Below are 25906 nucleotides of genomic sequence, written 5' to 3' on the forward strand. Positions count from 1 at the left end.
TCATTAAAGAATTTTTCAGTAGACTAAGATGTTCAGCATTTAAGAAATCTGCAGTAGCACCAGTAACCTATTCCTATACTTGTGGTATCAGGATATGTATGGGTGACAACTGATATATTTATTTGGGCAGTCAGCCATCCGACAGACAAAACATCTGAAAGCCCTAGACCAATTGAAAGCCACATAGGTAACTGCTAGAGATCTATTATTATCCCCAATTGTTCACCTCTCACCTCCCTGTAAAAAAAAAAAAAAAATTATATTATCTTCCATTGCCATGTGACTTGCCATGTACCTATTCCCTGTAGGAGGAATCAACTAATTGATACCTGACTGCATTTGGCCAATGGAGTATGAGCATACAAGAATGATGTCATTTACAAATAAAAGTTCAAAGAGCCAATCTCCTTTCCCATGAGAATGACATGTTCAGAACGTAAGCTGCTCCTTCAGCACAGAGCTAGAAATGAAGCACAGTGACAAGAGCCAAGTTACAGGTACCGGACAGTGTCATGTGAGTTAGAAAATGATGTACACTTGTTAGGCTGAATGTCAGGTGCAACGTAAGCCAATGAAGATTTGGGATCTTTTTCTTTTGTTTTGTTTGTTTTACCAGAACAAAGCTAGCTAATACAAATAAACCTCAAATGAGTGGTACATAGGAGTAGGTTAATTGCAATTCAAAGGAAAAGGAGTAAAAATATCATATTTTTAAATTTTGTATTGATCTGGTATTGCAAAATAAAAATCTAATAATGCATAGAGACTTACGAATAAATATAGTGAGCTTAAAAACCTACCAAGTCTATTTGCCCTTACTGTCATAACCTAGACATACCCACAGATGTGGATTCCTGGCCAATATTCTTTACTCTCTTGGATTAAAAATGAAAAATCAGTTCTACTCCATATCATTTAGGAGAAGTTGTCAGTGCAAACTTCTGTCACATTAAAGATAGGCAGAGGACATGAAGAGTTCCATCAGAAACTTTAGTTATCTGAACACTTTCAAGAACAGAACTATCATATGTTAATTGAAAGCTTTGATGATGTCTTGTTAATACATGCCAAACAGAAACCACAAGAAGATCAGAAAGTAACAATCCTTACTTTTGAGGCATTTAAGAAAAATAATTGCTAGTCTAACTTGGAGAGCATCTTTCTCAATAGGAAAATAAGCTGGACTTCAGATGCAATGTACTAAGTTCAGCTAATTTTCAGTAACGATCAGCTATGAAGAGAAAAGCATCAGCTAATATGGAAATTAGTGAAAGACTTTGCTTAGCCCCATTAACATCTGATGTAACTTTTAATCTTCATGTGATAATAACTGCCAATATTATGATGAGTGTAATTAAGTGCATGAGAAAGACACCTGTAGTATATGTCTGCTGAGGGTTTTGCTATGTGGAAGTGAAGTGTAGGTGGTCGAAGACTCATTGCTTGTTGCAGGGGAGTACCATAAACCTAGAACTTGGTTGATGGTGGTGGTGGTAGGGGCAGCAAACTTCGGGATTCATCTTACTACCTCCATTAATGGCCTAATCTGGGTAAATTTTTCGAAAAATCAATCTGTGGGTTGTGTGGGTGGCTCAGTCAGTTGAGCATCAGACTCTTGATTTCGGCTCAGGTTATGATCCCAGGGTCATAGAATTGAGCTCTACATCAGGACCTGAGCTGAGCATGGAGCCTGCTTAGGATCTCTCTCTCTCTTCCTCTGCACCACCCCCCTTCCCTCTCTCTCTCTCGGGGAAAAAAAAAAGAAGGACCTATTTATAATAACCTTTGCTTAGTGGAGCTATCATATGAAGCTATTGGAGAAGGCTGTGGTCTGATCAGGGGTACTGTGATCACATGAGAATATTTGCATACCATCATAAATGCAATTTATTTCATCTACAAGTAGGAAAACCTACTGATAGGAATTTAAAATTTGATAAGTACATAAGAATTTCAGAAGTTAAAGTCCTTAAAATACCCAGGAAGGAAATCATGTATCCCTGGAATTCAGTAGGCTTATGTCAGGAGGCTGAATTAGGTGTTCTATAATTTGGTAGTAAAGGAAAATTGACCTGATGAATATAAAAGTTTCTATGAACCTAGGGGCAAATGCTATTCTTTTTTGGTGAATCAATAATCAATTTGTAACCGAAGATGTGTTGAGCATAGGGAGTAAGATACAGGATATAACTTCAACATCACAACAAAATACAAGGTACAAAAGGTATGGGGCATGTTAAGACAAGTGTGTGGGTAGGCAAACACTGATAGAGCAGCTTTTCTATTAAATTATAAGGAGGCCTAATTTTCCCAGATTCTTTTAGGACAATCTTCTATCACTAATAGGAATAAAATCTGGCCTTGCTTCAAAAAAAGAAGGGTACACAAATACGCCTTCATCCAGGCCAGTAGCAATCAATAATTACTTTCCAATTCCTCAAAAGGGAAAAGGCATGTGGTCTACAGACACATTTTTGGATCCCAAATACTTTCATATTCAGAGACAAATGTAGGGGATGAAATTGACAAATATGGATATTAGCAGCTGAGAAGCTGGGTTGGGGGAGCAGACAATCCAAAATGAGAGCCTCTCTACCCTCTGCAGTTCACTGATTTTTAGGAAAAATTAGATGAGCTGAGGCTAGAGATGTCAGGACTCTGATAACACATGTAAAGTATCTTCCCACTGATAAATTGAACCGGCATTTTATTTTTATAACAGCAGCAGTTTCTTCAGAATGAATAGAGGTTTCCTCACCAAAGATTAATCTTTTAAGATCACTGCAGAGATTCTAGCCTATGGACTCTCCTATAGAAGACCTTTTTCTACAATTATTCACTTAAACAATGGGTCCACCTTTAGAATAGAAAGCTTTAGGGGAGTAATTATATATATCATTATATATTGCAGTGAACTCAACAAGCAGTTGCAAAATTAGAAAGTAAAATAATCTCAAAAGGGAAGAGTTGACCCCTTGAACAACAGGTGTTTGAACTGTGCAGGGTCCACTTATATGTCAGTGTTTTTCTTCAATATAGTACAGTACTGTAAATGTGTTTTCTCTTCCATATGATTTTCTTAATAACATTTTATTTTCTTTACCTTATTTTACTATAAGAATACACTATAAAATACATGTAACATACAAAATATGTGCTAATTGACTTGTTTATGTGAATCAGTAAGGCTCTGGCCAACAGTAGGCTATTAGTAATGGAGTTTGTGGGGAGACAAAATCTATGCAGAAATTTTCAACCAAGCGAGGGATTGGAGCTCCTAACACCCACATTGTTTAGGGTCAATTGTATATAGTTATACCATTTTGTTTTTTATGAAACCTAGAAAAAAAATCAAGCTATTCACTTTATGAGCTGTTTGGAAATCTTTCCCCATTGTTCCTTAGATAGTCACAAGTTACAGAAAATCTTATCAAGAGATGTTCCTAAGGTGGCTATCCAAGAAGAGTATATACACAGGCTCAGTTGAAGCCATGAAAGAAGTCCATTTTGTAGTCCTTAGGTCCTTTATTTCCCTTTAGCAACTGAAGCATCCCTTAAAGAGCTATTGAATCCACTGAGTTATGATTATTTTCTCAGTATATGTGTATATATATATATATATATACACACATATGAGAATATGTATTCTTATGTGTTACATATATACTATTATACTTATATATATACGTATATATATGTATATATACACCATTGTACTCAAGATATATATAAAATAAATATAATAAATATTGGCTAAAATCAAAGAATTAATACATATTCAAAAATGACAGCAAAAAAAACTTTTATAAACAGGCCAAATAAAAGTTAAACATAGTGCTCTGGGAGAATAATATAAATAGAATATAAACTGGTGGTTATTTGGGTCATAGAGATGGTGCTATCATTTCTACAGCCTACAAAACCTTCTTTCTTTCTTTTCTTCCTATCTAATTTATCTCACTTTTCTATACCAATCTATGTTTTTCTGTCCTCCTCTTTTCTGCCCATTGGGGTTTACATTGTTTCGATTTGTTACAAATTGGTAAAGAATGAAAGTTAACTCCAGGGTCATTGTCTTAGCAAGTGGACCCCAAATCTTGTTTTTATGTGTCCAGAGCAATTTGCCATTGTTAAGGATTTCATCTCATTGCTTATGCCAACAGTTAGGATGGTGCTAGTCACCTGAAATTGAACCTCTGAGATTCTGGAGGCTGCTGGGATCTCCCTGGTTATTCGGATATGTGTGTGTCCCTGAACTATTTAAGGTGAGATTTGTGCCTTTGCTTTCTAAATAAAGCAAGTTAAAGTCTAATGGCATATCACTATGTCACTATAGGAAAGCTCGAGAGGATCATTCAGTAAGTGACTTTAAAGTTAACACTAGGAAAGTTTATTAAAACATAAAAAGAATCTGATCTTTCCTTACATATGTTAGTATATCCAAGAAATTCCTTGAATATACTACTCTATTTTCTACTGTAGGTACCTTTGTTATTGAAGGTCCCCCTAAAGTGATAGAGGAATTCAAACTCCTTATCCTGAGAATGTATGAAGGAGAAAGACATGGTATGAAAAACAGTGACCTAACTTTCCTAGATGAAGGAATATAAATTAGAATACAAGTTGTAGGGAAAGTATGTTTGCCTCACACCCAGATGGCAAAGACAAATTTTTCTAGGAGAATCTAGGAGAGGAAAAAAAAATGACTTTAATAAATGTTGCTGGAATTTGGGATTTCTAGCCCTTTAAAAATTCAAGAATTTAATTGTGAGTCAAGCAGACACCATTTTGCCTGTCATCAAAAAGTACAGCCTAGTGGGAGAAGCAGTTATTAAAATAAGGTAAGTGTTATGAAGGACAAATGCAATGTGCTGTCAATGAAAGATCTAACTGAGTCTAGGTAAATGTCGTCAGCATTTGCTGGAAAATAAAAACTTTGATTTTTTCATTGAGATCCAAAGGATGAGTGTTAACTGACAAAAAAGAGAACAGTCAGAATGGTCAGAGCAGAGGGTACAGTGCTTGTGACAGCCTAAGGCAGGGAGCAGTATTGCTCACTAGAGGAAATGAAGGAAGGTCAGAGTGAAAAGAAAGACTAGGAAAATGTTAGTGATAAAGCTGAAGAGTGGAATGCAGACCAGATAATGATGCACCCTGCACGTGTTAAAAGTGGGGAAACCACTGAAAAGTTATGAACAAGAAAGCTGCAGTCAGATTTTCACTATTAAATGATCAATTTTCCTGTACTGTAGAGAAAAAAATTTGCAGGACAGACAGAAACTGGAACCACTTAGAAGGATGTTGCATTAATTCAGGGAATAGTAGATGATCACTTGGGTTAGGATCCTGGCAGAAAAGATGCTGAGAGATGCAGAGTCTGAGAGCTATTTAGGAGGCAAAATCAATAGAGCATCAGGCCTCACTGATATGGGGGATGAGAGATAGGAGGGTGTCTTGAAGGATTCTCAGGTTTCCAACTTGTACAATTGGATGGATGCTGTTATCATTCATTCAGATAGGAGACATTATAGGAAAACACTGCAAGTTCACTATTGAACATGGAAACATACAAACAGTTATTCAGATATATGGGGTTAGAATTCAAAAGGGCTGAGATGCAGACACATATTTATATAGTTAAAGTCAGACCATATTCCTAACAACTGAAGCCATGGGTATTGTGTGCACACTTAACTGAAGGACACTGAGGGAGAAAAGATACATGACCAATGACACACTGCAAAGAAATTCAACAGTTAAACATTGGATAGAAAAAAATAAAATAAAATAAAACAAAAAAAAAAAAACAAACAAAAAAACATTGGATAGAAAAAAATGGACCATCCATGTGGTTGAGAAGGGAGAATTAAAAGGTTAGAGGAATGCCAGTAGAGGGTGGTATCAGAGAAACCGAAGCAATATGCTATCATTTTTATTATGGCTGTTATTATGAATGTTATTTTATTTAGAAGTAGTGGTTTAATGTTAACTTAAAGGTAGTACAAAGTGCTTCTGAAATATCAGGCAAGATGAAAGTTGAACTCAGTGATATGAAGAACAGTGATCTAGAAAGGAAGAGCTCTCTCAGTACAGGGGTACACAGGACAGAATGGAGTGAAGAATGAGACCATGATGAAGAAATTTCTTTTTCCCCCGAATTTAAAAATTTATTTATTTTTTTAACATTTTTATTTAATTTTGAGAGACAGAGAGAGACAGCATGAGCAGAGGAGGGGCAGAGATAAAGGGGGACACAGAATCTGAAGCCGACTCTAGGCTCTGAGCTGTCAGCACAGGGCCTGATGCAGGGCTCAAACTCATGAACCATGAGATCATGACCTGAGCCGAAGTCGGACATTTAACAGACTGAGTCACCCACGTGCCCCTAAAGAAGTATTTAGATGGGGCGCCTGGGTGGCGCAGTCGGTTAAGCGTCCGACTTCAGCCAGGTCACGATCTCGCGGTCCGTGAGTTCAAGCCCCGCGTCGGGCTCTGGGCTGATGGCTCAGAGCCTGGAGCCTGTTTCCGATTCTGTGTCTCCCTCTCTCTCTGCCCCTCGCCCGTTCATGCTCTGTCTCTCTCTGTCCCAAAAATAAATAAACGTTGAAAAAAAATTAAAAAAAAAAAAAAGAAGTATTTAGAACACATAGAACAAGGCAACATGTACTCTCTCCTCTCGTCTTCCAGGGGGAGTCTGTTGGTGGTTCCTCCCCTGTTGCATTATTGCTCTCTGAGTCAGTGTCACCATCACTGGCCCCTTCCTCAGTCATACTGTCCACTCCCTGCTGCCTGCTCGCCTTGTCCTCAGGAGTAGATGTGCCTTCACCTTCTGTTGGCTTTCTGTCCCTTGTTCGAGACATGTCTTCTCTGTCTCCATTGGGAAGCTCTTGTCATCTCTCTTTACCTCAGTCTTCCTGGCAGCTTGCTCTTCCTCAGGAACCATGCTACTCTGACTGCCTTCAGCTTGTTCTGTGGCCTCTTTCTCCCTTTTCTCCTGCGTTTTGTGGGTGTGTTCCTCTGCCTGTGCAATTTCAGGAGCATTTTTTCCCCATATCCATTACTACTTTGAAATCACACAAGCTTTTAAGTTCATTGTTAAATGAATCTCTGCTTTCCAGGAATTTCCTCTTCTCTTCTTGGTGTCGCTCCTCTATTTGAAGAAGTTCATCTTCTGGTGTTTGCTGATGAGCCATTAAGGACTGGACCTTTCATTTGAGAACGTGCATTCTAGTTGTCGTGACAACTGATCAAACACCACACTCTCACTAAGGATTTCACAGATGAGACAGTGGTTTCTTTGGAAATGGACAGTGGCTGTATACTTCCCTGAAAGGCCATCATCTTGATTTTCTGGATCTTTGGCAGGCTGAATACTCATGTAAGGTTCTCCTTTCGCCATGCAAGACTGTCTCTGTTGACTTTCTTTCTCTAAAGAAGCTTCTGTACAACCTTGTACATTTATGTAAGCAGTGTATTGGGGGGAAATATGATAGGCCTTCACAGATTCATTGTATTCTATCTTTTTCTGCTTTGTATTTGTCTACATATTCTTGTTTTTCTTCATCAGAGATCTCTCCACATGCTACTAATAACCTTGCCAATCTTCTCTGAACTTTAGATCATGGTTGAAAGCTTTTCCTCGGTCCCAGACCTTTCTGCTGTACCTCACATAGGCCATCAGTGGTTTATCTGGTGGCTTTGACAGTTTGGAGTTGTAATACCAGAGGATGCCATGGCCTGGCATTGGTGCCTGGGTTCCCTCCAGGCCTGCAGTTGTTGTAGGGGAGGTGACTGTATGGATTGCATCCCACAAACCCTGGCCTGCTGGGCATGTGTGTTGAAGTAGCTGGGGTAGGTAGTGGGGCATATGATGGCCTTTTTGACATTTTGGGAGATTAAGTTCTCAGTTCCTTAAGAATGAATCTGAGACACCATGGACAGAAAAAGTGCCCACAGCTCCAGCCTCATTTCCCTTTTGTGATCATGAAGAAGTTTCTTAAGTTGAGCCCTAAAGATGAGAATTCAGGGTGGTAGTTGGGTAGTACATTGACCTTGAAAAGGGATATATATATATATATATCATTTAAGGCTAGATAGATTTCAGCCTGTATCAGTGCCAATGGAAAAGATAAAGAGGTAGAATGTAATATATAGAAAAGTGATTAATCAGGCCAAGAGGAAGCAGGAGCAGTTAAATGCAGAACTTCTTTGTTCCTGAGAAGTAGCAAAAGAGAGACAGGTACACATCCTAAAAATGAATGTTTAAAACACTCCAAAATCCTTTCTAAATGTTCAGTCTTATTAAGTCACTCAATCCATAGCCATAGGAAGTAGAAGTACTGAAATTACCATTTTGTAGATGAGAGATGAAGTAAATTGTCAAAGGTCCATTTTGTAGGTGATGGAACCAGGAATCAATGGAACCTGGAAAGACTGACTCCAGCATCAAGTGGTTAGCCACTACCCTCTACTCTCTATTTGATCTTATACTTTTTCACCTAACCTGTGAGAGCTCTCAGGCAAGCCAGTCTCATGACCTCCACTGTTTTTCAATAAGATGAATTCAATGTTTATAATAAGGTACATATGATTATTCTAATATTTTGGATGAACAGAGGCTTAGAGGAGATGAGAAATGACTTCCATTTTATTTATAGTAAATGGTAGAGACTAAATTTGACCCTAAATCTGTCTAAACTTAAAGCCATTGACCTTTTCCCTTGCCAAGATGAATGATTTTCAAGTTCTCATGCTTAAGCTGCTCTCCTACTGATCACAGTTACTTCCAGATTGATCTCTCAACCCTGCTTTAAAAGAAAGCTTTTTTCCCCCTTTTCCTCTCTAGAGCCTACTACTGTAATTCAAACATGGTGCCCTCATCAGTGTTCCACAATAACCCATACCTACTTCTATGACAATACACATCTTTGCATTATAAACATCTGGTTAGTTATGAAACAGGACAACCACTAACACTTTTTTTTTATGTTTAGTTATTTAGGGTAGGGGCAGAGAGAGAAGGAGAGAGAGAATCTCAAGCAGGCTCTATGCCGTGAGTATAGAGCTCTAGGAGGGGCTCAAACCTGTGACCATGAGATCATGACCTGAGCTGAAACCAAGAGACAGGTGTAGCGGCAGTAGAGTGGTTAGTCACTTAAACATCAGACTCTTGATTTCTGTGCAGATTATGATCTCACAGTTTGTGGGATTCTCTCTCTCTCTCTCTCTCTCTCTCTCTCTCTCTCTCTCTCTTTCTGTCTCTCTCTCTCTCTCTGGATAAAAACAAATAAATAAACTTAAAAACCAAAAAAGAGTGACGCTCAACAGACTAAGCCATCCAGGGTGCCCCCCCCTCCTTTTTATAAGTGAGAAGGGCTTCCAGTTGCTAAGAAGTATTCTTGCTGAAAGTAACCTGGAACAGATCTTGTAGATTATCATACTTACTCATTTCAGTGTCTCAGCTTTATGAAAGCATTGGATAGATCATCTATGAAGCCCTAGGGCTTTGACAAAATCAAGGAGGGTTGCCTTGAATTGCTGGATTCTGAGATCCAATGTTATAATAACACCTTCTGTGGAGAAAGGGTGCCATGTCTGATATATTTGGTGAGGGGAGACCCCAAGTACACCAAAGGAGGTTAACAGGGTGAGTGGAGTACTCTGAGCTGGTGGGAAAGTTTTGCCAATTCTTGTGGGGAATCTTAGCCTGTGTTTAAGGCTGAACACTACTGAGACTCACTAATCATAATATTCCATTTGCCATATAATTTCCCAGCTGAGATTAGGGAAAGCAATGACAACTATCCAAATTAGTCCTTACTGGTGGACACCTTTGTGGTTCTGGACAGTTGCTGACCAGCCACGCACCACAGCAGCAGTGGACAGGCTTCATCTTTCTTACTCTGCAGGACCAGGTCTAGAAAACGTGTGTGCTTTGGAAGTAAGAAACAGTGACAAACCTCTGATTCTCTTACCCTGGGATTGAAAGTCGCATTCCCTATCTACCAAGTGACTCAAGTTTCTTCAACTAGTCTGTGGCAGGACATCTTAAGAGATAAATATTATATTCAATTATTTATGGAGAAGCATGAGGTGCTAATTGGAAAAATAAGGATCATTGCCTGTTCGTTACCTAATAGTTAAACAGAGAAAAAGGATTTTCTTTTGCTAACTCCTATTCCAGTTTGAGAAGACCCTGCTGATTTATTTTTGCCACTCCTATATTGCAAATGTCTGCTCAAAATGGAATTTAATTGTATATTTGATAAGAAAAAATAGGAAGGGGCACCTGGGTGGGCACCTGACTTCATGATCTTGAGCTCCAGTTATGATCTTAGGTTCATGAGTTTGAGCCCCACATCAGGCTTTGTGCTGACAGTGCTGAGCCCGCTTGATTGTCTCTCTCCTCTCTCTGCCCCATTCTCTCTCTCTCTTCTCAAAATAAATAAATAAACTTAAAAAAAAAAAAACAGGAAAAGCATAATATAGGTATTTTTACCTTTGGTGGTAGGCTCACATGGACATAGCTCTAAACAATTACAAGAACTATTTTATTACACTTATACACTATGCTAGGCATGTTACAGATATTATCTTATTTAATACTTACACAACTCTGTATGACAGGTACTACTATTTGTTAAAACCTGAGACTTAGGCATTAAACTATATGGCCAGTATCATATAATTAGAAATTGATAAAATCAGTATTGAATCAGACTTAAAAGACAAGTAGTTTGGTTACAGAAACCGTACTCTTAATCCTAAACATAATTTTGTGCCTTGTCTAAAGGACTAGGCTGAAACTATTTTAAACGGATTCTGAGTAAAGTAAAATCTCCTTCACTATCAATCTTTTAAGCCCAAAACCATTTATTTGCTTGAGAACTGTGATTTTTGAAAATATATTTATTAACTTCAATAGGCTGTCTTTGATTTGCATCAATAATTTTGGAAGAGATACTATGGCTATAAATTGTGCAATTTCAAAATTAACCTTAGCAGATAGTGAGTAAAAACCATTTATTGAGTTTTTCTTGAAGGAGTGCAACGTTATGTAACTTTTGCCATGGCCTCTCTTTCCTAAGTTATTCACACAAAAGTGGAGGAATTACATACTTAAAAATTAGGTGATACCATAGAAAAGGACACTGAATTGAACCAAAATAATACAATGTTCTTTTCATAAGGTCTAAAGTTGTTTTACACCACCAGCCTCCCTACCCCCATTTAACCTTCTCTTCTCTCCCTCTCATACATAAAGCATATGGTTCCATACAGTGGATGTATCCTTGCAGACGTTATGATGCTTTCCTGCATTTTCAGAAAGAAATGTGTCACACTGTGTCACGTGAAGATTACTGATAACTGAAAATTAGAATGCAGACTTATATAAGGGAAAAATTAATTGGACATGAGTCAATAGTCCCTTAGAAATTATATGGCTTTGGGAGGAGCCAAGGTGATGGAACAGCATGGAAGTTTTTTGTGTGTGTCTCGCATCCATGAAATACAGCCAGACCAACACTAAACCATCCTGCACACCTAGAAAACCGATTGGAGGATTAACACAACAATCTGCACAACCTGAACCACAGAATTAAGCAGGAATATGGCACAGAGAGGTGAACTTGGGGAGCGAGAAGCCGCAGCAGGAAGGGAGGTGCTTTTGAGGGCAGAGAGAGGACAGAGACAGGGGTGGTGGTGAAAGAATATGGGAAAAGCACCCCTCCACAAAAGCAGCTGGAGAGAAAGTGGAAAATTAGAAACAGCCACAGGGACTAAAGAGGGAGAAAGAAGAAAAGAGAGGGTTTAAATTCCATTAAGACTGTAAACAAGTGGGGGGCACCTGGGTGGCTCAGTCAGTTAAGCATCTGACTTCGGCTTAGGTCATGATCTCATGGTTCGTGAGTTTGAGCCCCATGTTGGGCTCTGTGCTGACAGCTCAGAGCCTGGAACCTGCTTCAGAGTCTGTGTCTCCCTCTCTCTCTGCACGTTCCCCCCACCCCCCGCTCAAACTCTGTTTCTCTCTCACATATAAACATTAAAAAAAAAGACTGTAAAGAAGGGGAGCACAAAGTCTACAACTCCACAGCTCCATACCTGTCAGTGCTCTGGTGGGAAGGGCAAATCCCCAGGAGCAGAGTGGGGTCCGGGAAGTTCTCAGGCTGTACGGGGAAAAGCGGTTCCACTGCTGGAAGGACATTTGGTAGAGACTGTTGAAGCCACCTGATCCCAGCAGACCCCAGAGAATGGCCACATTCACTGGTGCTGGGGCAAGGTCATTAGGGCGAAGCCTGGTGCCAGATGTGTGTTGTGATTTTCCATAATCCCTGAAACGCTGCTGCTACACTGTCTCATGAACTTTTTCTGGGGTGGGCTAGCACTTGGCCACAGTCTTGAGGCACTGGCAACAACAGGGTCCCACAAGGGTTCCTGGGTGGAGCTGGCATTCGGCCATTGCTCAGTGAGACTCTCCCACAGAGGGGTGGAATGGGTCAAAGCCGCAGTCCTTCAGAAGTAAGGGGCTGGCGAAAAGAGCCACATCTGAGACAAAACTTGGAAGAGAGGAAATCCCTGGGGCTTGGTCACAGACAGCGAAAAAGCAGGGAGTGGATGAAAGCTGAAGATGCAGGACAGGTGCACGATTGCTGATTGGGGAAAACAGAGTTCCTATACTAGACACAGGGTAGCTGGGTGACACCATTGTCACCGCTCCCGTGCATGTGCATATGCACCTACAAGCACCACAACACTCCATCCCAGGAGGCTGGCAGCGCCATCTAGTGGAGAATGGAGCATTACACTGAGACCGGCCCAATGGCCAACCTCACTCTTCAAGAACAAAAGTCTCACCACCTACTTAGTTTATGGACTATAAAGCACTTCATAGTCTGACTTCTAGGGGATAATAAAGTAATTTTAGTCGTTTTTCAATCTGTTAGCACGTCCATATGTTCAATTTTCTTCGTTTTTTTTTGTTTGTTTTGGTTTGGTTTTTACTCTTTTTCACTTCTTTTCTTTTTCTTGAATACACAAAGAGAAAAATCATTTTTGTTTTCAATTTTTATTAAAAATATTTTTCTTTAATTTTTTTAGTATACTTTTTTATTTTGTGTAAATGTTTTTCAAATTCTTTTTTACTTCCATCAGTTTTTTAGTCTACTACAGTGTATTCCCTTTTTCAAATTTTCAAAGGATTTCCTTTTTTTAAATTTTTTATTTTCTCTTTTTTGTTTCTTTTCTTTTTCTTGAAAACAGAAAGAGAAAAACTTAATTTTTACTTTCAATTTCTATTAAAATATTTTTCTTTAATTTTTTTCTACTCCATTGTTTATATTCGTGTAAATTTTTACAAATTCCATATTAATCCCATCATCTTATTTTAGTCTACTTCAGTGTATTCATTTTTTCAAAATCTCAAGTGATATCCTTTCCCCCCCTTTTTTTCTCTAATCTGTCAAACCACTTTCAACACCTACACAAAAACACACCTAGGATTTATCATTATTTATTTGATTTTGTGTGTGTGTTTTAACTTTTTAATTTGAATATTTTTAAACTTTAATTTTAATTTTTCTACCTCATTAATTCCTTTTCTGCCTTCAAAAGGACAAAATGAAGGAATTCACCACAAAAGAAAGAGCACGAAGTAATGACAGCCAGGGACTTAACCAACACAGTTATAACCAAGATGTCTGAACTAGAATTTAGAATCATGATAATAAAAATATGAGCTGGAGTAGAAAATAGGTTAGAATCCCTTTCTGCAGAGATAAAAGAAGTAACAAATAGCCAGAATGAAATTAAAAATCCTATACCTGAGCTGCATTCATGGATGGATGCTGAAGTGGGAAGGATGGATGAGAGAGAACACAGAATCAGCGATATAGAGGGCAAACTTATAGAGAATAATGAAGCAGAAAAAAAGAGGGAGATGCAGGCAAGAGCACGATTTAAGAGTTAGAGAAATCAGTGACTCATTACAAAGGAACAACATCAGAATCCTAGGGGTCCCAGAAGAGGAAGAGAGAGAAATAGGGCTAGAAGGGTTATGTGAGAAAATCATAGCAGAAAACTTTCCTAACTTTGGGAAAGACACACACATCAAAATCCAGGAAGCACAGAGGACCCCCATTAGATTCAACAAAAACCAACCATCAACAAGGCATATCACAGTCAAATTCACAATTCTCAGACAAGGAAAGAATCATGAAAGCAGCAAGGGAAAAAGAGTCCCTAGCCTACAAGGGAAGACAGATGAGGCTCGCAACAGACCTATCCACAGAAACGTGGCACACCAGAAAGGAGTTGTGGGGTATATTCAATGTGCTGAATCAGAAAAACATGCAGCCAAGAATTCCTTATCTAGCAAGGCTGCCATTTCAAAAGAGAAGTAGAGATTAAAGGTTTCCCAGACGAACAAAAATTAAAGGAGTTCATGACCACTAAATCAGCCGTGCAAAAAAATTTAAGGGGGACTCTCTGAGGGGAGAAAAGATGAAAAAAAAATATATATATATATAGCAAAAGTAACACAGACTAGAAAAGACCAGAGAACACCACCAGAAACTCCAACAGACAAGCATCATAATGCAATGAATTCATATCTTTCAGTACTCATTCTAATGTCAGTGGACTCAATGCACCAATCAAAAGACATAGGGTAACAGAATGGATAAGAAAACAAGATCCATCTATATGCTGTTTACCAGAGACCCACTTTAGACCGAAAGACACCTTCAGATTGAAAATAAGGGGATGGAGAACCATCTATCATGCTAATCGTCAACAAAAGAAAGCCAGAGTAGTCATACTTATATCAGACAATCTAGACCTTAAAACAAAGACGGTATCAAGAGATGTAGAAGGGCATTGTATCATAATCAAGGGGTCTATCCACCAAGAAGACCTAACAATTGTAAACATTTATGCGCCAAATGTGAGAGCACCCAAACATATAAATCAACTAATCACAAACAAACAACAAAAAAACCCATCGATAGTAATACCATAATAGTAGGAGACTTCAACACCTCACTCACAGCAATGGACAGATCATCTAATCAAAAATTCAACAAGGAAACAATGACTTTGAATGACACACCGGACCAGATGGACTTCACATATATTCAGCACATTTCATCCTAAAGCAGCAGAATATACATTCTTCTCCAGTGCACATGGAACGTTCTCCAGAATAGACCATATACTGGGACACAAATCAGCCGTAACTAAGTACAAAAAGATCGAGATCATACCGTGCATATTTTCAGACCACAACGCTATGAAACTCGAAATCAACCACAAGGAAAAATTTGGAAAGGTAACAAATACTTGGAGACTGAAGAACATCCTACTAAAGAACAAATGGGTTAACCAAGAAGTTAAAGAGGAAATCAAAAAGTATATAGAAGCCAATGAAAATGATAACACCGCAACCCAAAACCTCTGGGACCCAGCAAAGGCGGTCATAAGAGGAAAGTATATAGCAATCCAGGCCTTCCTAAAGAGGGAAGAAAGGTCTCAGATACACAACCTAACCTAATGCCTTAAGGAGCAGGAAAAAGAACAGCAAATACAACCCAAAACCAGCAGAAGACAGGAAAAAATAAAAATTAGAGCAGAAATTAATGCTATCAAATCCAGAAAACAGTAGGACAGATCAATGAAACCAAAAGCTGGTTCTTTGAAAGATTTAACAAAATTGACAAACGACCAACCAGTTTGATCAAGAAGAAAAAGGAAAGAACCTAAATACAATCAAATCAAGAATGAAACAGGAGAGATCAGAACCAACAAGCAGAAATAAAAACAATAATAAGAAAATATTTGAGTAATTATATGCCAATAAAATGGGCAATCTGGAAGAAATGGAGACATTCCTAGAAACATAAACACTACCAAAACTGAAACAGGAAGAAGTAGAAAATTTGAACAGACCCATAACCAGTAAGGAAATTGAATTAGTAATCAAAAATCTGCCAAAAAAAAAAAAAAAGGGTCCAAGGACAGATGGCTTTCCAGGGGAATTCTACCAATCATTTAAGGAAGAGTTAACACCTATTCTCTTGAAGGTGTTCCAAAAAATAGAAATGGAAGGAAAACTCCCAAACTCTTTCTATGGAAGCCAGCATTACCTTGATTCCAAAACCAGACAGAGACCCCACTAAAAAGGAGAACTATTGACCAATTTCTCTGATGAACATGGATGCAAAAATCCTCAACAAGATATTAGCCAACCTGACCCAACAATACAGTTAAAAAATTATTCACCACGACCAAGTGGGATTTATCCCTGGGATGCAGGGCTGGTTCAATATCCGCAAAACAATTAACGTGATTCATCACATCAAGAAAAGAAAACACAAGAACCATATGATCCTCTCAATAGATGCAGAGAAAGCATTTGACAAAATACAGCATCCTTTCTTGATAAAAATGCTCAAGAAAGTAGGAATAGAAGGATCATTCCTCGAGATCATAAAAGCCATATATGAATGACCCAACGCTAAGATCATCCTCAATGGGGAAAAACTGACAGCTTTCCCCCTAAGGTCAGGAACAAGACAGGGATATCCACTCTCACCACTGTTATTCAACGTATTATTGGAAGTCTTAGCCTCTGCAATCAGACAACGCAAAGAAATAAAAGGCATCCAAATCAGCCAGGAGGAGGTCAAACTTTCACTCTTCACAGATGACATGTTACTCTATATGGAAAACCCAAAAGATTCCACGAAAAAACTGCTAGAATTGATTCATGAATTCAGCAAAGTTGCAGGACATAAAATCAACGCACAGAAATCGGTTGCATTCTTATACACCAACAATGAAGCGACAGAAAGAGAAATCAAGGAATCGATCCCATTTACAGTTGCACCAAAAACCATAAAATACCTAGGAATAAATCTCACCAAAGAGGTGAAAAATCTATATGCTGAAAACTATAGAAAGCTTAGGAAAGAAATTGAAGAAGACACAAAAACATGGAAAAAGATTCCATGCTCCTGGATAGGAAGAACAAATATTGTTCAAATGTCGATACTACCCAAAGCAATCTACATATTCAATGCAATCCCTATCAGAGTAACACCAGCATTCTTCACAGAGCTAGAACAAATAATCCTAAAATTCGTATGGAACCAGAAAAGACCCCGAATAGCCAAAGCAATCTTGAAAAAGAAAATCAAAGCAGGAGGCATCACAATCCCAGTCTTCAAGCTATACTACAAAGCTGTAATCATCAAGACAGTATGGTACTGGCACAACAACAGACACTCAGATCAATGGAACAGAATAGAGAGCCCAGAAAAGGACCCACAAACGTTTGGCCAACTCATCTTTGACAAAGCAGGAAAGAATATCCAATAAAATAAAGATGGTCTCTTCAGCATGTGGTGCTGGGAAAACTGGACAGCGACATGCAGAAGAATGAACTGGACCACTTTCTTACACCATACACAAAAATAAGCTCAAAATGGATGAAAGACCTCAATGTAAGAGAGGAAGCATCAAAATCTGAGGAGAAAGCAGACAACAACTTCTTTGGCCTTGGCCACAGCAACATCTTACTCAGGAAGTCTCTGGAGGCAAGGGAAACAAAAGAAAAAATCAACTACTGGGACCTCGTGAAAATTAAAATCTTCTGCACAGTGAAGGAAACAATCAGCAAAACTAAAAGCAAGCAACAGAATGGGAGAAGATATTTGCAAATGACATACCAGATAAAGTGTTAGTATCCAAAATCGATAAAGAACTTATCAAACTCAACACTCAAAAACCAAAGATTCCAGTGAAGAAATGGGCAAAAGACATGAATAGACAGTTCTCCAAGGAAGACATCCAGATGGCCAAGTGACACATGAAAACATGCTCAACATCACTCATCATCAGGGAAATCCAAATGAAAACCATAATGAGATACCACCTTACACCTGTCAGAATGGCTAACATTAACAACTCAGGCAACAACAGATGTTGGCGAGGATGCAGAGAAAGAGGATCTCTTTTGCATTGTTGGTGGCAATGCAAGCTGGTGCGGCCACTCTGGAAAACAGTATGGAGGTTCCTCAAAAAACTAAAAATACAATTCCCCTACCACCCAGCAATTGCACTACTCAGCATTTATCCAAGGGATACAGGTGTGCTGTTTCAAAGGGACACGTGCACCCCCATGTTTATAGCACGATCAACAGTAGCCAAAGTATGGAAAGAGCCCAAATGTCCATCGGTGGATGAATGGATAGGGAAGATGTGGTATATATACAATGGAGTATTACTCAGCAATCAAAAAGAATGAAATCTTGCCATTTGCAACTATGTAGATGAAATTGGAGGGTATTATGCTAAGTGAAATTAGTCAGACAGAGAAAGACAAAAATTATAGGACCCACTCATATGAGAACTTTGAGACAAAACCTATGAATAAAGGAAGGAAAACAAAAATAATGTAAGAACAGGTAGGGGAACAAAACAGAAGAGACTCATAAATATGGAGAACAAGCTGAAGGTTACTCGAGGGGTTGTAGGAGGAGGGATGGGCTAAATAGGTAAGGGCACTAAGGAATCTACTCCTGAAATCATTGTTTCACTATATACGAACTAATTTGGATGTGAATTTTAAAAAAATTAAAAATAAAATTTAAAAATGTAAACATAACCTTTCATGATAAAAAAAAAAGAAATATGGCTTTTCCTTTTCTCCTCTGTCCAATCCTTCAGGACTTCCCATTTCTCCTTTATTAAGCACTGAATGCTGAGTATGCTGGCCACACTGCCAGTGGTACTGCTCTCTTGAGGGACTCAGGTTTAGTAGAGAATAAACATATAAGCAAATACATTGCAAAAGAGGGTAAATTGTTCTACATAAAAAAAAATATTGCATAGTGGGTTTTCGATTGTACCTCCTAGCCCTTCAATAAGGAGGTGATATTCTCAATCAGCATTGTTTGGCAAGTGAGGACCAATGTAAAGAAATAAAAGAATGTGTTTTTAATTGAAAGATGCCATTTAAATAGTTGTATTTTGATTCTAAAAACTAAGAAATAAATTTCACCACCTTCCAAATTGGAAGCAGATGATTTGGTCAGGCAAATCTAAAGGAGAAGTTTAAAAAAATCTTACTTTATAAAAATACATATACCATGTTTTCCATTTCAATGATTATTCTAATGGAGAAATCTTGATGATGTTTAATAAATTAAATTCCATTACCAACATTTACATAGCACTGCACATTTATGATGACATTCTTTCTGAAACATTTTAAAGAGAACTAATTGAATAATTTTATATTTTCACTGAAGTTTAGTTATTTCAAAGCAATTGACTTCACAATGTTTATAGCAAATTAGTGAAGACTAATTCTAACTAGGACCAGTCTCCTAATGATCAATTCTGTGTGCTTCCCATGAAACTAGGGCAATACTGGAGTTTTTTATTTCAAATTCTTTTAGACATAATGCCATATGTATTAGTTTGCCTTCAGAAAGTACCACAAACTGGATCGCTTAACCAACATAAATTTATTGTCTCACAGTTCAAAGATGTTACCAGGGTTGGCTTCTTCTGATGGCTGAAAGGGAAGGATATGTTCCAGGCCTTTCTCCTTCGCTTGTAGATGGCTGCCTACATGCACACAAGGTGTTCTCTTGTACATGTGCCTGTGCACAAATTTGCCCCTCTGATTTGGGCCCACCCTATATACCTGACCTTAACGAGTTACATCACCAACATCCCATTTCCAAACAAGGTCATTTTCTGAGGTCTTGAGAGTTAAAACTTCAACACTTAATTTGAAGGTGGGGGGGGGCTCTGTTTAACCCATAACAGTATCAAGGTTTGTAATTCAGTCCTGTATTTTAAAAAATGTTGGAATAAATTAAAAATAATGTCATGATCTTTGGATCTTCGGCTTCTCAACATATGAACAACAAATGAGTATTTTTACAAACAGAACGTGCTTTTGACCATCTGTAAAAGATCATAGTGTTATGCAGTAGTTAGGCAGGAGCAAGGAGGAATAACGCAGATATGGCCACCCCCTTGGAGCCACCCCTGAGGATTAATAGCCACAAGTTCAGAGACACCTCTAAGGGCTAATAACAGGAAAATCCTAGTCACAGAGGTGGTTCAAAAGCCACAAGGGGACTTCTAAGAGCTGAGCATGAACACAAAGGTGCAACTGGCCCTTAAGTACCTTTAAGGTCACAACAAAAGCCCATTAGACACTCATAAATACACAACATATAAATAAAGACAACTATGACAGAAGGTGTCATAGGTAGGCGCATGCACAGAAGCCAAAATTTTATATAACCACCAGTTGTCAATCAAAAATGCCAATCAAAGCCAAATTTAAGCATGCCCAAAATGGGCTTACAAGGATTCAGCTAGAGCCTCTCAGTGACATTGCCACTCTTTTTCCAGCAGTGGCCCACTTTCACACTTGAAATGCACTATACTTATCTATTCAATAAACTCTATCTTCCCATTCTGGTCTTGGGTCCCTAATTCTTTGGTGCATCTGGGACAAGAACTGAGTGACCCCCATAACAATAAGACTTCCCCCACAACACTCTCCCTTGTACCCATGTGTGCAGCCAGTAGTTTAGACCTGATGATTTAATATGCAGTATAATACAAAAGGGTCTTGTTATGCTTTGTGTCTGTGTTGGGTGAAGGGAGTGAGAGGTAGTCGGGGTTATCACGGATTTGCTGAGTGAACACATTACTTTTCATTTAGTTTTGGCTCTGGCAGATTATTTCCAAGACTATTTCCAGATCATTACCCTCAAAGTATTCTATATGGGATAATTTGTCTATTCTCACCCCACCTAACCCCCAAACTCAGAATTTGCAGACTATACAATGTGAAGTACAAAACAAACAATAGTTTTAGGTATAAATTAAACCTCTGTCCATGCAGTTCTAGTTATTTTTGGAGTTTCTACTATATTGACTTTACCGTCCAAGTTGTAGAAACCTTTATCTTTGGCAACATATCTTTCAGGGTAGAGGATGAAGCTCTAAAAAGGACAAGTGGAGGATAGCAGAGGCTGCAAGCGCCCTGGAGTGTGCACCAGGGCTGAAGCCCTTTCTCCTCTCTGTCTGACTTGCTGAGAAAGACAGCTTTGTTCAGTCTGAGGGATGTAGTCAGTTTCCTGACTTCCTCCCAGTTTATGACTCTTCTTAACATTTTGTTTATCATTGTATTCAATATTATTTTTAGATATTTTTCTTTTATTTTTCAATTTAATGTCTCCATGATCACCTTTTTCTATAAATTTTTTCATATATGTAATGTTTTAAAAATAGTTTTTATTACAACTTAATCTAAAATTAAGACAAACTACAAAATAAAAACATTTTCCCAGGCTCTTCCGTGTGGCATGTAGTCATCATGCTGACCTTAATTCAAGGTATTTAAAATTAAGCATAAGCTTTATGACTGGACATTACATTATCTCAGGGCTGAATGTGTGCATAACATGACATGGATTGATTTGAACTCATGATCTCATGTTCTAGAGCCCAGAGTTCTAGAGTCAGCGATGAGCTTGAAACCTTACACATTCACTAAGTTTTTACTAGGGGCAAATTGCTTAAGTTCTCCAGATTTAGTTCTCTTCCCTGCAATATGAAGATAATAATGATTACCTCATAAGTTTGTGCAGGAGTTGAGAGATGACAAACGTAGAGTGGCTTAAATATTGTTTGTTTTCTGTAAGTGATTAATAAGATCGTCACCATTATTGTGTACACAGAAGTGTCAAAAGTTTTTCTCTCCATCTTCTCAATACAAGCCATTTAAGAAGATTTTCTTTAGGAACAATCACTTTTATACCATCTCCAGACATATAAATTATCTTGTTAAATTTCATTTTTATTTCAAAGGCCTGATCTTAGCTTGCTTTCTTAAAAGCCTAATGACTGAATATTTTTCTCTCTGAGCCTCAGGTTACACATCTATAAAATGGGGATAAAAATCACGTCTAACAGGACTACTGGGACTGGTTTTCAAAGTAAATTATAAAGCATGAATATAAATGGCCAGTTTTGTACCAATATTATCAAAACAACATGTTATCAAAGACAAATTGAGGAACAGATGCAGCCAGACTTACCCAGAAATATTGAGAAAAATGTATTTACCTACTTAGCTAGCAAGCATAAATTAATAGGTCAGTGGAAGCTATCCACCAATCACTGAGATTTCATTAGGTATTATTCTAGTAGATTTGATGTAGGTTTGCATTGCAATTCAAGTCATGTGTGATTATCTGTGTAACTGTGATCGTTTCAAAGTTAATTGTTTTAAAATGAACTTTAATCTCTCATATTACTTTTTTCAATGTATAAATGGTTACCAAACAAAGGGGCACACATCTGAGCCTTGCCCAACTTTACATATCAGGCTTAGAATCTTGAGTCACTGTATACATCAGTCTAGTCTATAGATAGATAGATAGGCAGATAGATGGATAGGTAGATAGATAGATATAAAGTTTACTATCCTTTAAAAATAGATGCTGTTGTGTTTTTAATATGCAAGACTACATCAAGTTATTTTTATTGTAGACTGAGACTTTGGAGAACGTACCTTCTTAAAAACTAGAAAGTCAAATTTACTTAATGAGTAGAATTGCTATTAAATACATGTTTCTTCTTCATATGTAATTTAAATTAGTTTTCAAAATCTATTAACAGTTCTACAATAGCATTTCTTAGTTATATACATACTCCGTGATCCTTGAAGATAAGCTGTGATTGATGCAGGAATTAAATGCAAAAATCTCTGGGAAACATTTGTGAAAAATGATTATGTATTTACAATTACTTTATTAACCTGTGATATGTTTTTTATTGAGCAAGAATAGTTTTCCAGGTTTCAGGAAGAAGGATTAGAAACTGGTATCAAATACAGTTTATTTTATATAGATATAGATATAGATATAGATATAGATATAGATATAGATAGATATAGACATAGATATAGATTTTATCTATCTATCTATCTATCTATCTATCTATCTATGCAGTATGACAACTGTGAGAATCAATGAGATTTCAGAACAAAAGGATGGAGAACCAGCTCATAATAAGAGTACTAAAGTAAGAGCTTTGTTATTAACAAAAGAAAAGAGATGTAGTTTAGATGGCTTATAAAATTAGGTCAGTTCATTTGTTAATTGCTTTTTCTTTTAAAAGGTGTTTTGGGAGAGTTTAATATAAAAGTTATTTTAAGAATAAAATGCCTTTTTTCTCCCATTCTCATATTTGATCATTAAAATTTTTAGTATCAAGGGAAACACCATACTGCACTTTGAATCAGTTAAATTGTATGAATAAATTATCTGTAACAAAGAGCTCCCATGTTTCTAGACATAATATCTGTCAAGTTAATGAATTCCAAAATAAAAGATGGTTTGGAATATATATTATAGGCTACTTATTTTCTCTTGTTTTTCAACAGTCTGCATTGGTTATTCAGATAAGTAGGCCCAGCATGTAATGAATTGTTTTGGAATTTGCCTTAGCATGTTTAATTGACATGCTGAAGAACAGTATTAATCTTCTGCTACAATTATTAAAAATAAGCATGAATGATAAATGTGAAAACGCAAATGTAGATGTTTATATTGGTACCTTCTCAAAGATACCCATATAAAAACATTTAGTATTAATGATATAACGTCTATCATGAAAACCCATATTGTGGTGATATCATTATAATGAAGAAATTAAAAGATGGAAAATAACTAAATCCATGTATAATATCTATCTCTAAGTTTACTAAATTGTAATTCATATTATGTGTTTAGTAATATATCTGCTTTCAGTAGTTCCTCACTTTTGGTCTTTAATCTTCATGCTGCCAGGGACTCTGTTTGCTTTCTCCTCTGTGGTGCATCCCAATCACGTGGATTAGGACCTGTCACTAAATAAATACACAATAAACGGCAATTGATAATTAACAATTCCATCGTTACAAAGTTGAACAAAAATTTATAGAATATTAAATATGAACAAGTTAACTGTTAATAAAACTTTATTAGCATTAATTGAAACTTTAATAAACTGCAGTTATTTAGGAATATACATCATATTTTGTAATATATACATATTTTCAAATTTTAGCCATAAATTACAATGCATAGAAAATGCATTTGGAATTAAAAATAAGATTTATTATTGACCTTAGACTTGGCTCATTTTGTGCTATGTCTCTTTTTGGCTCTTGTTACTCCTCTAATTATAGATAATAGAAAAAAACATGGTTATTTTTATCACAAAGGTGGCTTCTCTAGTTATTTTTGTCTTTTAAGTGACAGATATTTTGTACTGTCTAAATGGGAATGAACTGTCTTAGGAATTAGTGAGCTCTTTTTACTGGAAGTATAAAAAATAAAGCTGGGAAATATAGAATTATGTCCTGGATATGCTGAAAGAGAATTCATACATTAAATATGAAATGCTATAGAAAATGGTTTTCAAACTGTAGTCTATGAATTTGTAGGGACTCTTTTCTGGTTGCAAAGCGACCTCTGGGGGAATGAAGGAAAAGCCAAGCAGAGGTGCTCTGGGGCCTGCATTTATGTTTTAGGCAGAGCATATTGATGTTAACTATTTTATGTATTGGGGTTCCATAAAGGATTTATTTACCCTGAGGAAAGTAGTGCTTGGCTATTTAAGCTTAATAGAATATTAAAGGCTCTTGGAGGTCCTTTTAAATTTGAGGTTCCATAATTTCATAGATGCACAAAGTAAAGGTACCATTTGGTTGTACACACAAGCTATTATTATCACTTTCCTCTTTGAGCATATATTCCCCTCTCTGACGGAGAATTATATTACTCCTCTCCAGTGAATCATAGAAAATTTAGGGCTTGATAACACTGTGAATTTGAAAGTTCTTTTGAAAATATCTACGTGGCTGTATTCATAGAAATATTACATATGTGTACAGTAGATTATGTATAAGAATAAGTTATCATAAAATGTATACAGTATTCAGTAAAACATAGAAATATATATGTATATACTTGGCAATGAATGAAAATATATTCTAAAAGGGTAATAAGGAATTTTAAAAAAGTAAAGTAATTATTCAATATCTCCTATTAAGGCAATATGTGGAAATGCTATTCATTTTTAATAGTTGGTTTTTGAACAATTTTGAAATTATAGAAAAGTAATAAGCAAAACACAAATATTTTTCTTAAAATTTTGAGAGTATATTGCTAAGCTGATGCCCTATCACCCCCAAATTCTTAAATATGTATCTCCTGTAATCATGTACATGGATCTCACATAACCACAATACAAAAGTCAAAATCTGATAATTAACATTGATACACCATATCCATTTCATCCTTAAATCCCACTCAAATTTTGTCAATTATCCTTATATTGTTCTTTGCAGCAAATTGATCAGGTTCAGAATCATTCATGGCATTCACTTGTCATGACTGTAGTTTCCCTCAAACTAGAATAGTTCTCGGTGTTTCCTTGAATTACATGATCTTAAAACTTTCGAAGAATAAGAAAATAATTTTGTAGAATGTTTCTCAATCTGAGTTTGCCTGATGCTACCTCATGATCATCTATACATGATTATCTTTTCCAGGAATATCACAGAAGCTATGCCACATTTTCTTAGTGCTCTATTAGGTGGCATGTGGTTTTTATTTTTTTCTTATATTGATGATGATCACTTTGATTGGTTGATTAAGGAGGTATCCAACAGAATTCTCCATTGTAGAGTTTCTCATTTTCTCTTTTACAATCGACAGTTATTTTGTAGACAGGTATAATGAAACAATGTAAATAGCCAAGTTCCCCATTGAACTTTTGATCTATTCTATTTGTTTATTTATATCAAAATGGGCTCATGAGTGTTATT

The 25906-nt window shown here is 37.0% G+C and overlaps 1 pseudogene; it reads right to left on the reverse strand.

Moving 5' to 3' along the window:
- LOC124508669 (SWI/SNF-related matrix-associated actin-dependent regulator of chromatin subfamily E member 1-like) overlaps nt 1-7886 on the reverse strand; it is a 77689-nt pseudogene extending 69803 nt beyond the window's left edge.
- Nucleotides 7887-25906: the final 18020 nt, after the last annotated feature.

Source organism: Lynx rufus, unplaced genomic scaffold, assembly GCF_022079265.1.
Source record: "Lynx rufus isolate CCGP_SWC_20201006 ecotype Redwood Valley unplaced genomic scaffold, mLynRuf1.p SCAF_1, whole genome shotgun sequence".
In the NCBI taxonomy this organism is placed as follows: Eukaryota; Metazoa; Chordata; class Mammalia; order Carnivora; family Felidae; genus Lynx; species Lynx rufus.